The sequence below is a fragment of the Leopardus geoffroyi genome, chromosome X (genome assembly GCF_018350155.1).
Source record: "Leopardus geoffroyi isolate Oge1 chromosome X, O.geoffroyi_Oge1_pat1.0, whole genome shotgun sequence".
NCBI classification, from domain to species: Eukaryota; Metazoa; Chordata; class Mammalia; order Carnivora; family Felidae; genus Leopardus; species Leopardus geoffroyi.
The window spans coordinates 122,230,621-122,246,866 of NC_059343.1; the positions used below are offsets into that span (position 1 = coordinate 122,230,621).

At 38.2% G+C, this 16,246-nt stretch overlaps 1 non-coding gene across 1 annotated transcript; it reads left to right on the forward strand.

Moving 5' to 3' along the window:
* The first annotated feature begins 14,788 nt into the window (after positions 1 to 14,788).
* Positions 14,789 to 14,916, forward strand: LOC123595546. The gene has a single exon (XR_006711234.1). It is a non-coding gene; the product is annotated as a small nucleolar RNA SNORA70 (small nucleolar RNA).
* Positions 14,917 to 16,246: the final 1,330 nt, after the last annotated feature.

Consider the following 16,246-nt stretch of genomic DNA (forward strand, 5'->3'; position numbering starts at 1 on the left):
TGGTGACTTTGGCAATAGCAGTTTCAGTGATGAGGTAGGTAGGAGCAGAAACTAGATAAGTTTGAGTTGCATAGTGACTGGGAAGTGAGAAAGTGAAAGTGTGGACAGCTTGTTGAAGAAATTTGGCTGTGAAGGGAGTCAGAGAAACAGTGGTATAGTAATTGGTAGTTTAGGATAGGGAGAAAATCTTCAAGATAGGGGAGTAGAAGAACATGGAACGTAAAGGCTGGGGGTGTGGGGAAGTTTCAACCTGTCCTTCTGACCCCCAATTTATCCTGTTCTGTTTTTTCCATTGCGTTTATCACCTGTGAACACACCATATAATTTAGTTATTATCCTTCTCATTTATTATGCTTCCCCTGCCAGAATATAAGCTCTCCTAGGGCAGGGAGTTTTATGTGTTCAGTTCAGGGATACATCCCAAGTGCCTAGGACAGTGTCTGGCACATATTAGGTGCTCAAGAAATAAAATACCTATTGTATGATTGGATTGGAAACAAAATATTTTTGTGGTATTCTTCACTTTTGCTATGATTATGGGTGCTTCCAAAGCAAACGGAAGTCTTAGGAAAAAAGCCAAGGTAAACTGTACAACAAATGATGACTAGAGTTTAGTAAACAAGTGGTTGCTTTTAAAGCCATTCCCCAAGAATCTGGTACTGCTGCTCTAAAATTTAAGAGCTGCATTTAGGGAAAACTAAATGAAAAAGACCAACCAAAGAAGTTCTCTGGGTAGAAATAGGAAGTAATAAAACAACTCATAAGGAAACAAATAATTTAGAATGTAAGATTGAAATTTTAGTAAAAGCAGGGGCAATCTGTGAATACAAACATAGTCTGATGCAGTACTTTGAAAGCTATAGATAGGAATGTCTGCAGCTATTCTCTGACAGATTAGAAACTGGGTTGCAGGGGACACTGACAAAGATTACCATTAAGCGGTAATGTGAGGGGAAAGAATGTGAGCTTAGAGTGGCGGTCAAACAACTAGATATGCAGAATAAATGCTGGCCCTGAGATGAGAAGTTGAAGCGATTGTGGGTTGTTGTTATTAAAGATTAAAAGCCAAAAGGATCCTCACAAGAGTAGGAAGGATATAAGGTTGTTCAGAATGCTATCTCCAACACCAGTGCCTGATACACTACTAAATCATGTCTGACATGGGTGACCAGGTCCTATAAGAGGTAGATTGGTAGGTCATAAGCGTGTGACTAACATGCAGACTTTAATAGTCACAGAGTCATTTCCCTGAAGCCATTACCATATCTGTTCCAAATGAAAAGACACTAGCTACAGAAGAAGTACTTCTGATGCAGAGCCTAAACTTAAACTGATTAGGGTGACTGCTTTAAAATCAGAGGTGATACACTTTCTCCCCAACTCCACAGAGACATTGAGACTTTAAACCAAGAATGACCAAATGGTCAAAAACAAAGCTCTTTCTCCTTAGCCCGTGGCCAACCAGACATTGGTAGAGATCTGGATAGATGTAAAGTTCAGTAGTTTGGAAAATGAGGAAAAGATCTCTCTTAGATATCAGCATCATGGACAATGGAAGACATAAAATGTCTTCTTTAAAGTATAAGAATACATGTTTTATTCATTATGGAATTTTGTAAATATTTCTTGACTATGGTCTAAATGATGCACAACTTTCCCTTGGGAGGACTAGGAAAACTGATAATACTTAACTATGGGATTGCCAGGCTGAATTTAAAGCCTCACACCAAGCTGTAATATGTGGGTTAGCTCCTGCCTGCCTCAGATTTCAGCCAGAGGGCTTGCCAAAAAAATGTAGCTGTACATGGGTTGTAACTTCAGGGTAGAAAGAGCAGAGGGAGGTGAAACTTACTTGGAAAATATTTAGGACTTAATGGAAAATTGTTTAGGAATAGCAAGACTAGCTCTAAAATGTGTGGGGCCTAGTACAAAATGAAAATACAGGGCTTCATGTTTACAGTTCTTAAGAATTTCAAGAAGGTGGGATGCCTGGCTGGCTCAGTCTGAAGAGCACCAGCTTTTTTTTTTCAATTATTATTTTTTAATTTTTTAAAATGTTTATTTTTGAGAGACGGAGAGAGAGAGTGTGAGTGAGGAAGGGGCAGAGAGAGAGGGAGGCAGAGAATCTGAGGCAGGCTCTGTCTGCACTGACAGCAGAGAGCCCAGTGCGGGGCTCGAACCCACAAACTGTGAGATCATGACCTGAGCCAAAATCAAGAGTCAGACGCTTAACCAACTGAGCCACCCAGGTGCCTCAGAAAAGCACCAACTGTTGATCTCGGGGTCATGAGTTCAAGCCCCACATTGGGTATAGAGATTAATAATAATAATAATAATATATAATAATAAATAATTTCAAAATGGTGACAGCAGAACATTAACCAAGCACAGGGCCTTTTTAAGAGCTGGGCCTGTGTATGACTGCACAGGTTGTATGCCCATGAAACCAGCCTTCAGGAATAGTTGTCATATATGGCAAATTGAGTTATCATATATGGATCCCTCCCCAACCTTCACCCCTACCAATGCCCAAAAAGTGATAGAGAAGTTAATGGAACTCAGTGTCAAACTTAGCAACTAAAAATCTATCTTTAAAAGCTTTATGGCAAGGTCAGTACCTGAAGGGAAATGTAGGCAATGGCCAGGGCCTACAGATGGCAGAATGATTAGGGTAAGGGTTTGCACTCTTTAGTTTCCCCTCATTGTTCCCAGAGTCAACAATGGGGAGTCAACAATTTTTAAAGATGAATATTTTAAAGATGAATATTACTGAAATTTCAAGAACACATAATCCCAATCGTATACAAATTGATCCATAAAGTAGAATAACAGAAAAAGCTGCCCATCACTTTTATGAAGCTAGTATGCTATGGATACCATGACCAGAAGAAGATAGTGCAAGAATGTATTAGAGAATACAAGAGACCAATTTAACTTAAGGACATAGATACAAAAATCCTACAAGTTGTGTGTGTGTGTGTGTGTGTGTGTGTGCGTGCCCGCGTGCGCATATGCAAACCAATGGTGTATTTGTTCCAGGAGTACAAGGATGTTCCAATCCTCAAATGCATAAGAATATAATTACATTAATGAACTGAAGGAAAAAAATTACATGATTTTCTGAAAAGGTACAGAAGAAAGCAATTGACAAATATCAACACCCATTTATGATTTAAAGAAACCTTAGAAAACTAGAAATAGAAGGAAACTCCCTTAACCTTTTAAAAGTAAATACAATAAACAGTAAGTATTGATGAAGACAACTTAGAGGTGTTCCCTTTAAGGTCAAGAACAGGGCAACGAAGCCTGGTGTCACAGCCACTATTTTGTTTTGTTTTTGTTTTGTTTAAGTAAACTCTACCCCCTACATGGGGCTTAAACCCATGACCCCAAGATCAAGAGTCATACCACACACGCTTCATGAACTGAGCCAGCCTGCCCCCCACCCCATAAAGCTGCTATTTAATATAATACTAGAGGATCTAGCCAAAGAAATCATTTAATAGAAACAAATCTCTTTTAGGGGAGCTTAGGTGGCTCAGTCAGTTAAGCCATTCTGCTCTTCATTTCAGCTCAGGTCATGATCTCCTGGTCATCAGATGGAACCCCCTGCGTCAGGCTTCAGGCTGAGTGTGGAGCCTGCTTGGGATTCTGTCTCCTCTCTCTCTCTCTCTCTCTCTCTGTCCCTTCCCTGCGTCTCTCTCTTTCAAAATAAGTAAATAAATATTAAAACATTTTTTTAATAAAAAAAGAAACATATCTTTTAAAGACTAGATGAGGAAATCTGTCATTTGCATACAGTGTCATCATTTACGTAGAAAATACAAGAGAATTAACAAACAATTGGGACTAGTAAAACAGTTAAGAGTGCTATATCCAGCACCTAGAGTCCATAACAAGTCCATTGCATATCAGTTTCCCTTTACTTATTGCTCCGAGCAAGGATAACCACTGTTCTGATTGTCCAGAACTCAGGGGTTTTCTTGGATGCAAGACTTTCCATGCTAAACCCAAGACAGTCACCTTAGCTATGGCTCTGATTTCTTCTTTCCCCTTATAACCCCTGGAAATTTACTTTGCTTTCAAGCTAGTCTATGTACTAAAATTTGTTTGGGTATTATATTTTATCCAATATTCCTAGATATTTTTAGCATAAGGTATGGCTCTACATCAGCTCAATCTGCTCTTTTGTCAGAATTCTCCTTATTGAACCTTTAAGAATAATGAAATGTTTAATGACATGGGAAAATGTTCATGTGTAGAGTGAAAAAGATTACATAACTGTATAGTTGAGTACTGTTTTTATTACAAAATATGTCATGTATTCATGTCTTTGAAAATTTTGAGACAGCTAATAGAATTTCTACAGACATAAATGACTTCAGTGTCTTTTGAAGGTGGATTATTGTGGGGTGGGTAGGGGAGAAAAATCTGAGGTTGAGCAGTTTGGAAAAGGGGAAGGATGGTAGGGTAGGAAAAGCAAACTGGTGAAGATTGGGACAAGTAGCACAGAGGGAATGTTTCCATTGTAGTGAGAGGGTTTGTATTTTAAACATTTATGACCCATATCTCTTTCTCTTTTTTCACGTTGTATGACTTCTCTCACACTGGAGAGAGAAAGTGATCAACTGTTATTCCTCAGAGCCTTGGATCCAGATTGCATTGTTTTATTGAGCATGCAACTAGGTCCTTGGAGCAGGCATTTTAAACAATCGCTTACTAAGGGGATTTTGTAAAATCTATGCTTCAACCAGGACAAGTTAACTAAAATATATTTGAATGTTAAATATTCTTAGAAAGGCTCTGATATATGTCGGGTTTTTTTTTTTCTTTTTATGGTAATAAAGCAAATAAATAGCTGTGAGTCCAGACTCAAAACAGCTTTGATGAGTTGTCAGGGATTTCTTGGTCATGAAAATGATGGAGATCTGCTCTTGGAATTTTTAGGTATATATGTGTCACAATAGGGAAATCCCATCTGAGGCAGTTTAGTCTTTTAAGAGTTAAACACAGGTTACATAGAGAGGAGTGGGTGTGTATAAATATAAAGGAGTAGCACTAGGGACATCTTTGAGGTGATGGAATAGTTCTGTATCTGGATTGCAGTGATGGTAACAGTGAACCAACACGTGAAAAAATGAAAGAACTATGCACACACATTGTACCAATGTTAATTTCCTGGTTTTGATATTGCACTGTAGCCATATGAGATGTACCTACTGGGGAAAACTAGGTGATGGATATGTGGGAATCCTCTGTTCTATCCTTGCAACTTCCTGTGAATCTATAATTATTTCAAAATAAAAGTTTTAAAAATTAGGTCTTATAGACTAACATCACCCAGGAAAAGCCAACAGGACTCCTAGATATTCTGTCTACTTTGTCTTAGTTGAGCCCCATGGTTGGGAGAAGAGGTTTGGCTGACACACCTGTGTGTTTTCCTGAGTAATGTGTTAGACAATGAAAAGGTAAATATAGCCTGAAAAGCCTTGTTCATCTTCACTGTTATATAAGCCAAAGTGTCTTGCTCCAGTTAGAGAAATGACATTCCAAAACATTCTTCTACAACTGGTTTATTTTGACAGTTTAGTCAATGACCAGTTGATTCACTGAAGGGTGAAAAAAATCACCTAATGAACTGAATGATTGATCAGTCAGAATGTTAAGCCCTTCACTCTGTATAGACAGACATGGGATGCATATTCATGATAAAAATTGGTTACAGAACAGCTTTTAGACAATTTGACTTACAATTTTTTAAAATAGAGGGTCATTCATACTTGGAATAAGCATTAAAAATGACCAGTTCATTGGAAAATGGACTTTAACTGTCTAAGCTAAGTCTAAATGTAATAGCATTTAGAATTAGAAAAGACGAAAAATTGTCTAATCCAACCACCTTACTTACTTATTTATTTATTTATTTATTTAATTTTGAGAGAGAAAGAGTGTGTGAGCAGGGGAGGGGTGGAGAGAGAGAGAGGAAGAGAAAGAATCCCAAGCAGGCTCCACTCTCAGCATGGATCCTGATGCAGGGCTCAGTCCCATGCCTGCCAGATCACGACCTGAGCCATTATCAAGGGTTGGATGCTTAACCAACTGAGCCACCTAAGCACCCCCAGTCACCTCATTTTATATGTAGCAGTTTTTATCTGAGTGAAAACTAAGATTTAGACATATCTAGACATCCATTTTCATTGGTTCCTGACATCAGGCCTGGGGCCTGGTTAGGTGTGTGTCTGGCCACTGGGGGCAGAATCTTAGTGATGGACCGGTGAGTAGAGTGTCTGTTCCTCTGATTGGCTCCATAGACTAGGCCAGAGTCCTATGGAGAGAAGAGCATTCTTTCCATTTCTCCTTGGAACATAGCATGTGTTAAAAAGAGAAGAAATAATAGGCATAATAAGTAAAATATGTGGTATGTTAGAATGTAATAAATACTATAGAAAAAAGTAAAAAGTAGAGCAGAAGAGGAGGGGTTCAGGGTGGCACTGACAGGAGGCACAGGTTGTGCTACTGAACAGTCAGGATAGAATTCATTAAGCAGGGACAATTTGAGGAAAGATTTGAAGGACTTAACTGACCTGGTATCTAATGGAAGTGGATTCCAGCAGAGGGACAGCTACAGCAAAGGCCACAAGACAGGAATGTGCCTGGCATGTTAGTGGAACAGCAAAAAGGCCTGTGTAGCTCATTCAGAGAGCAAGGCGAGGGGTATGAGGTGAGGAGGTGAGAGTGGTGGTCAGGGCCAGAAGATAGATGGGGTCTTGTTGGCCATGATGAGGACTTGGGTTCTCTCTGTATGAGATGGGAACTGGTGTGGGGCTTTGAGCAGAGGAGAGATGGGACATGGCTTGTGTTTTAGTAACACCACTTAGGCTGTTGTGTTGAGAATAGACTGTAGAATGGCAAGAGGGGAAGCAGGGATGCCAGTGGTGAGCCTGTTGGAGCCATTCAGGTAGCTCAAACCACAGTGGAAGCAGGTGAGAAGTGGTGTTAAGAAGGTCTGATTCTGGGGATATTTTGAAGGAAGTGTTGATAGGATTTCCTGACAGATTGGATGTGAGGTGTAAGAGAAAGAGAGTAATCCAGGAAGAACTGAAAGGATGGAGTTGCTGTCAGTACTGATCTGGGGAAGGCTGCAGGAGGAGCAGGTTTGAGGGGGATGATCAGGAATTAGCCATGTTGAATTTGAGGTGATTATTATATATTCAAGTGAAGATGTTGACTAGCTCATTCGATAATAGCAGTCAGGAATTCAGGGCTGCAAGATAACCATTTGGGAATTGTCAGCCTGTAGATGGTATCTAAAGCCACAGGCGAGAATGAATAAGATAAAGAAAAGGACCAAGGACTAAGTCTTGGTACATATCACAGTTGATGTGGGGAAAAAGAGGAGAATCAGCAGACAGGGAGTATCAAGTGACGTAAGAGGGAAACCCAGAGTGTATGGTGTTTTGGAAGTCAAGGGAGGGAAAAGAGGAAGATGTGATCCACGGCCAAATGCTGCGAATAGGTCGATAAGATGAGAGCTTACACTTGAAGGCTTGTCAATTCCGAGGTCATTGTAGAATTTGATGAGGGCAGTGTGGTGGAGTGGATGGAGTGAAAGCCTGCTTCAAATGAGTTTAAGAAAGACTAAGTAGAGGAATTAGAGATAGCAGATATAGGCAACTCTTTTGAGAGGTTTTGTTTCAGAGAGGAACAAAGAAATCAAGCAGTGGTTGGTAGGTGGTGGGGACTGAGATAAAGAGAAGTGTGGTTTTCTTAAGATAATGTATTTCATAATTGGAAAAAAAGGCATTTCCCCATTTGAAGTTTATTGACAAAGGCACAATTAATGCAGATCGTGTTGAATGAAGACATGACGTGTCAAATGGAAAAAGAGGAAGTAAAGCAGCGGTTTTGAAAGTGAGGTTTTGAACAGCAAGATCAGTATCACTTGGGAGATATGTTAGAAATGCCAGTGTTAGCAACCCCCCCACCCCAAGACATACAGAGTCAGAAATCTGTGCTTTAACAAGTCCTTCAGTGTGATTCTGCTGCGCACTAAAATTTGAGAGCCACTGGTGAAAGCATTATTATCAGGTGAATGTACTTCAAAATCATTAACAGAGAATGTTTCCATTTCTTCATTAAGAGCAGAAGGTATACTTTTTGCCTCCCCCTTCCCATCTCTATGTTGTTCAAGTGTCTTTGCCCTAAAAGAAGTCTTTGTCTCTCATGGGAGAAATAAGAGCATATTTGTATGCTGAGGGGAATGATCCAGTACAGAGTAAAACATTGATGATGTAGGAGAGAGGTTGTAAAATTGTCAGGGTCATGTGCTTCAGCAGATGAGAGTGGAGGGACCTGATGCAGAAGTGGCGTGAGACACGGGCAAGCAAGACTCATCTACAATAAAAGGCAAGGAGGCAGAGAGACAACAAAGGCTGTGGCAGTGGGAGTCTCTGGAAGTTCTTATTGCTCTGGTTTTCTCAGTTACGTAGGAAGCAACATCATTAGTTGAGAGTGAGGACGGAGGAGTTTTGGCAAGCTTGGCATCATATTCTGTGAGCAGCACTCTAGAAACAGCTGCTCTCAAACATTGCTTGTGGGAGTATGGAATCATTATCAAATGACTCCTGTGGAGAAAGGTTTAGCAAGATTTTTATCCCTTGACACAGAAGTCTCACTTCTAGGAATTTAGCCTGAAGATATCCCTCCACAAATGCAAAACAACATAGGTACGAGGTTATTTATTGCAGCGTTATTTGTAGTAGCAATATATTGGAAACAACCTCAGTGACCATTCACAAGGGACCAGTCGATGCACTACCGTGCATCTGTAGGAAGAGTAAGGGAGATCCCTACAAGCTCATGTACAGTGATTTCCTGGCTATATTATTAAGTGAAAAATGCAAGGTACAAGAGAGTTTATATAATATGCTACCTTTTGTGTAAGAAAGAAAAGGGAATGAGAATATATACTTATTTTTACAAAAAGACACATAAGGATAAACTGGAAACTAAGAAAAATGATTACATAGAAGGGGTGGGTAGAAATAGGGTAAAGGAAACATGGATGAGGGTAAAAATTCTGAGTATCTCTTAGCATGGTATTCTTAAATAGCCTTACTGAGATATAATTCAATACATAAAGTTCACCCTTTTAAAGTGTACAATTCAATGGTTTTTAGTACATTCACAAAGTTTTTCATAATAACCACCATCTAACCCAGAATATTTTCATCAACCCCAGAAGAAACCCCATACCTATTAACACTTACCCTCTTGACTTACCTTCCCCAGCCCCTGGCAACAACTGATATACTTTCCGTGTCTATGAATTTGCCTATCCGGGATACTTCCTATAAATGCAGTCTTTTGTGTCTGGCTTCTTTCACTGAGTATATTCAAGGTTCATCCGGGTTGTAGCATATGTCAGTACTTAATGCCTTTTAATAGTTCAATAATATTCCACTGTATGGATATACCACATTTTGTTTATCCATTCATTAGTTTTTTGGCCATTTGAGTTGCTTCCAATTTGGGGCTATTATGAACAATGAACTTACAAACTTTCATGTACAACTTTTTCATCTCTCTTGAGTATATATCTAGTATATACCTGGAATTGCTGAGTCATATGGTACTACTGTTGAAGAACTGCCAAACTAGCAATGCATAAGGGTTCCAGTGTCTCCAAATTCTCACCAACATTTGTCATTTTCTGTCTTTTTGACTGTAACCGTTCTAGTGCGTATGAAGTGGTAATGCACCGTGGTTTTGATTTGCATTTCCCATGTGGTTTTTGAGGTTGAGCATCTTCTTAGGTGTTTTTGGTCAATGCTAGATCCTCTTTGGAGAAAAGCCTATTCAGATCCTTTGCCAAGTTTTTAATTGGGTTATTTATCTTTTCACTCTTGACTTATAAGACTTCTTTATGTATTCTGGATAAAAGTCTCTAATCAGGTACATGGTTTGCAAATATTTTCTCCTCTTAAGGAAAGGTTCCATAAGGTTGTCTTTTCACTGTCTTGATAGTATCCTTTGAGGCACAAAAGTTTTTCATTTTGACAATGTCTAATTTGTTGATTTTTATTTGGTTGCTTGTACTTTTGGTGTCATATTTAAGAATGCATTACCTAACCCAATGTCAAAAAATTTACTCGTAAGTTTTCTTGTAAGGCTTTTATACTTTTACCCCTTACATTTAGGTATATGATCCATTTTGAGATTATTGTTCTATATGGTATGAGGCGGGGGTTCAATTCAAATTCATTGTTTTGCATGTGGGTATGCAGTTGTCCCAGCACCGTTTTTGAAAAGACTATCCTTTCCCAATTTGACTGTTTTGTCACTCTTGTTGAAAATCAATTGACCATGAATGTATTCATTTCTAGACTCTCAATTCTATTCCATTAATCTTTTATTTCTATCCTTATGTCTATACCACACTGTCTTTTTAAAAAATATCAAAGTGGATGGAACTGGAGGGTATTATGCTAAGTGAAGTAAGTCAGTCAGAGAAAGGCAGATACCATGTTTTCACTCATATGTGGAACTTGAGAAATTTAACAGAAGACCATGGAGGAAGGGAAGGGGAAAAAATAGTTCCAAACAGAGAGGGAGGGAAGCAAACCATAAGAGACTCTTAAATACAGAGAACAAGCTGAGGGTTGATGGGGGGTGGGAGATAGGGGAAAATGGGTGATGGGCATTGAGGAGGGCACTTGTTAGGATGAGCCCTGGGTGTTGTATGTAAGCAATGAACCACGGGAATGTACCCCAAAAACCAAGAGCACACTGTACACACTGTAGGTTAGCCAATTTGACCATAAATTATATTTTTAAAAAATAATAAACTTAAAAAAAATTTTAATTAAAAAAATTTAAAAAATACTAATCTATTAATTTTTGAGAGAGAGAGAGAGAGAGAGAGAGAGAGAGAGATAGCATGTGAGCATGAATGGGGGAGAGGAAAAGAGAGAGGAAGAGAGAGAATCCCAAGGAGGGCCTGCACTGTCAGTGCAGAGACTGCCACAGCACTCAAACTCATGGAACGGTGAGATCATGACCAGAGGGAAAATCAAGAGTCAGAGGCTTAACCGACTGAGCCACTAAAGTGCCCCTGTACCACACTGTTTTGATTACTCTTGCTTTATAGTGAGTTTTGGTTAGGAAGTGTGAGTCTTCCAACTGTATTTTTCCTTTTCAGATTGCTTTGACTTTTCCAGACCCCTTGTATTTCCATTTGAGCTATAGTGTCTGCTTATTAATTTTTGTAAAAATGGCAGCTTGGATTTGGGTAAGGATTTCATGGACTCTGAAGATCATTTTGGGGAGTACTGCCATATTAAAATATTAAGTCTTCCAATCCCAAGACAATGTCATTTATTTATGTCTTTAATATCTTTCACAGTTATTTCCTTAAAGCTTTCAGTGAACTAGTCCTGTACCTCCTTGGTTAGTTTTATTCCTAAGGATTTTACTTTTTTGTTGCTATTGTAAATGAAATTGTTCTCTTAATTTCATTTTCTTATTTTTTATCGCTAGTGAATAAAAATACTGTTGATATTTGTATATTGATCTTGTCTCCTAAAACCTTGCTAAACTCATTTATTAGTTCTAACAGTTAGTTTTAGCAGATTACTTATTATTATATATATAAAAGATAATATCTTCTATGTATAGACAGAGATAGAAAATATGGTTTTGCTTCTTCCTTTCTAATATGAATGCTTTTTATTTCTTTTATTGGTTAATTGCCCCTTCTAGAACCTCCAGTATAACATTGAATAGAGGTGGAAAGAATGGGCAGCTTTGTCCTGTTCCTGATCTTTAGGAGAAACATCCAGTCTTTCATCTTTGAGTACAGTGTGCAGTTTTTGTAGATGTCCTTTATCAGGTTGAGAAAGATTCCTTTTATTCCTAGTTTATTCCTAGTTTATTGTCAATGGGGTGTTAGATTTTGTCAAATGCTTTTTCTGTGTCTATCAAGATTATCATGTGGTTTTTCACTTATTGATACGGCATATTACATTGATCTTCGTATGTTGAACCAACCTTGCATTCTTGAGGTAAATCCCATTTAGTGAGGTGTATAATCCTTTTTATATACTGCTGGATTTGTTACTTTGATGAGGATTTTTGTGCCTATATTCATAATGGATATTGGTCTGTCGTCTTTTTTATTGTGATGTCTGTGTCTTTTTTTATCATGAAAAAATTCAGATTTAGCCAACTGGACTCAGTTTAGATGATCCAGTTTTGTTGGCAACAGCCAACGCATCATAGTCAAGAGCCAGTCAAACATATGCCTTCTTTTCTCCAATGATCCTGATCAAGGTGTTGACCTTGGCCACATCAATGCCATAGAGCTTCACAGCTTCACAGCCTGGTACTTGTTGGTCTTGACATCCACCATGAACGTGTGTTGTTGCCTTCCATTTTCTTCATGGCTGACTCAGTAGTCAGGAGGAACTTGATGATGGCATAGTGGTCAAGCTGGTCTCTCCTGGGGGTGTTCTTTCAAGGATATCTGGGCTGCCTTCAGAGACACAGTGTCTTGGGTCATCAGAAGATAAGTGACATGTGGATATATATTTTTTGTGACTGTGGACACCTTTCAGCACCACTTTCTTGGCCTTTTAAACCTTTGCCTTGGCTTCAGCTTTGGTAAAAGGCGAGAGATTTATACGATCTGAAGAGAAACCAGAGTATTGGCTTCACCTTTGGGAGGGGCAGGGGCCTCCTTCTTCACTTTCCATACCATCTTCATGAAAGGGCTATGTCTGCTTTTGATATCAGAGTAATAAAGGCCTCATAGAATGAGTTGAGAAGACTTCCCTCTTCTCCTGTTGTCGGGAAGAGATTACGAAACTCAATGAAGCTATCTAGACCTGGGCTTTTGTTTGGAGATAGTGTTGAAATTACTAATTGAACCTCTGGTTTTTAAAGGTGTATTTGGATTTTTGTATTTCTTCTTGAGTTTCAGTAATTTGTACCTTTCTAGGAATTTATCCCTTTCATCTAAGTTATCTAAGTTTTTGGCATCTAATTGTTTATAGTATTCTTTTTATTTATGTATCCTTTTTTTTATTTCTATAAGGTTGATAGTAATGTTCCTTCTTTCATTTATGATTTTAATAAGTTCAGTCTTCTCTCTTTTTGGTTGGTCAGTATAGTTAAAAATTTGTCAGTTCGGTTGACCTATTCAGAGAACCAACCTTTAGTGTCATTGATCACTATTTCAACTTGCTATTTTATTCATTTCTGCTCTAATCTGTATTGTTTCCTTCCTTCTGCTTGCTTTAGGTTTAGTTTGCTCTTTCTCTTCTTGTTTCTTAAGTTGGAAGATGAGGTTATTGGTTTGAGATCCTCTTTTAATATAGGTCTTCACAGCTATAAATTTTCACCTAAACACTGTTTTAGGTGTACTTTATAAGTTTGCTATGTTGTGTTTATTTTCACTCATCTCAAAGTATTTTGCAATTTTCTTTGTAATTTCTTCTTTTTAAATTAATTTTTTTAAGTTTATTTTTGAGAGAGAGAGAGAGAGTCAGAGAGAGAGAGACAGAGAGAGAGAGAGACAGAGAGAGAGAGAGACAGAGAGAATGAGTAGAGGAGGGGCAGAGAGAAAGGGAGACACAGAATCTGAAGCAGGCTTCAGGCTCTGAGCTGACAGCACAGAGCCCAATGCAGGGTTTGAACCCATGAACCATGAGATCATGACCCCAGCTGAAGTCAGACGCTTAACCAACTGAGCCACCCAGGCACCCCTGTGATTTCTTCTTTGACCTTATGGTTATGAAGGAGTGTATTGTTTAATTTGTACTCTTTTAATATAATTTTGACTTTTGAACCATGTAAATATCTAACATATCCAAAGGTAGAGTCAAAAGATATTTAAGAAAAGCAAATCTTAAGTTGAATGCATATAAAAACAAATGTTCCTAATTTTATCAGGTTGATAACTTAATCACAGAAGACAGAATTCAAGTAGATTTTGATTCTGACCAATCTCAGTTGGATATATCCTAAGGATATAAAAATCAGGTGATTATATAATTATGGTTTGTTCCCATACTTTTTATTTTTTTATAATTTAGTTTTTAATGTTTATTTTTGAGAGAAAGAGAGCAAGTCGGGGAGGGGCAGACAGAGAGGGAGACAGAGGAGCCAAAGCAGTCTCCATGCTGAGAGTGGAGAGCACGATGTGGGGCTTAAACTCACAAACAGTAAGATCATGACCTGAGCTGAAGTCAGATACTCAACCAACTGAGCCACCCAGGTGCCCCTCCCATACTTTTAATTTTGTTTCATATATTTATCTATATATTTAATTTTGTTTCATATCTATTTGCTGTCCCCAATACCATACTATCTCATTATAGCTGAATAGTGGGTCTTGATATCTGATTGTGTAAGTTCCTCCAGCTTTGTTCTTTAAGGTTGCTTTGGACTTTTGCATTTCCATATAAATTTAAATATCAGCTTGTCAGTTTTCATAACAAACCTGCTGCAGTTATTTAAAAAATGTTTTAGTTTATTTATTTATTTTGAGAGAGAGAGAGCACGAGTGTGAGCAGGGGAGGGGGAGAGGCAGAGAGAGAGAGGGAGAGAAAAAATCCCAAGCAGGCTCTGCACTGTCAGCACAGAGTCCAACATGGGGCTTGAGCCCACAAACTATGAGATCATGCCCTGAGCCAAAACCAAGAGTCGGTCGCCTAACCGACTGAGCCACCCAGGTGCCCCAAATCGGCTGCAGTTTTTATTGGGATTTCATTGACTCTATAAATCAAGGATGAATTGACATATTAACAGTGTTTCTCATGGGGGCCCAGTGTGCAATGGCTGCAAACAGTAGCCTCCTTGGTAGTGTATGCAGCCTATTGATTGTATGGGTTGCCCTAAGAGACCTTGGAGACAGCCTTTTCCAGTAGACATTGATGTCTGACCTCACGCTATCACCGATTTAGGCTCCAGACAGGTATGAGGTGTGCCAGGGTCCACATTAGCCAAATCATCAAGTCCATCTGTACCAAGCTACAGAACAAGAAGCATGTGATTGAGGCCCTACACAGGGCCAAGTTCAAGTTCCCTGGCTGCCAGAAGATCCACTTTCCAAGAAGTGGGGCTTTACTAAGTTTAATATAGATGAATTTGAAGACATGGTGGCTGAAAAGTGTCTCATCCAAGATGGCTTTGGGGTCATATACATCCCTAATTGTGGCCCCTTGGACAAATGGTGGGCTCTACACTCATGAGAACCTCGGCACTGCCCCCCTCCCTGTTCATGCCACCAATAAATCCTTCTTCCTGTCAAAAAAAAGTGTTAACAATATTGAGACTCTAACCTATGAATATAGTATATTTATACATTTACATAGGTTTCCTTTAATTTTCTGTCAACAATATTTTCTAGTTTTCAGTGTAAAGATCTTACATATCTTTTGTTAAGTTTATTCTTAGGTATTTGATTGTTTTTAGGTGGTACTGTATATTAAACAATTTTTTTTACTTATCCTGATCTATATAAATTAAATTGGTTTTTAAACTTTGGCTTTATATCAACATTGTTAAAAAACACTTATTAATTCATTGTTTTAGATTCTTTTGGATTTCCTATGTAAACAATCATGCCTCATGTCAATGATAGTTTTTTATTTCTTCATTTCGACTCCTTATGCCTTTTATATGTTTTCCTTGCTTGATTTAACTGTCGAGGACCTCCAAGACAGTGTTAAATAGAAGTGTTGCTAGCAGATATCGTTGTCTTATTCTTGATCTCAGGAAAAATTTAAAAAGTAACAATTCAAATAAAAAACAATTTTTTTGGTAGTTACTATTTATTCAGACTAAAAAAAGTTGCCTTTTCTTCCAAGTTTGCTGTGAGTTATTTTTAAAGTCAAATGGGAGCACAATTTTATTAAATGCCTTTTCTGCATCTATTGAAATGATCATATAATTTTCTAGCTTTTTCTTGTTAATATGCTAAATTCCACTAATTGATTTTCTCATAAACTTCACATGGTACAGATGTATTATCATTGCTAAATATCACTGGATTAGATTTATACATATATATTATTGTTTACAATTTTCATTTCTTTCTTAAACCATTTTATTAAGTTATATTTGACATGTTGAAAGCTGTAAATATTTAATGTATATGACTTGATGAGTTTGGGGATAAGTATATACCTGTGAAACCATCACCACCATTAAGACCATAGACATACCCATCACCTTCCAAAGTTCC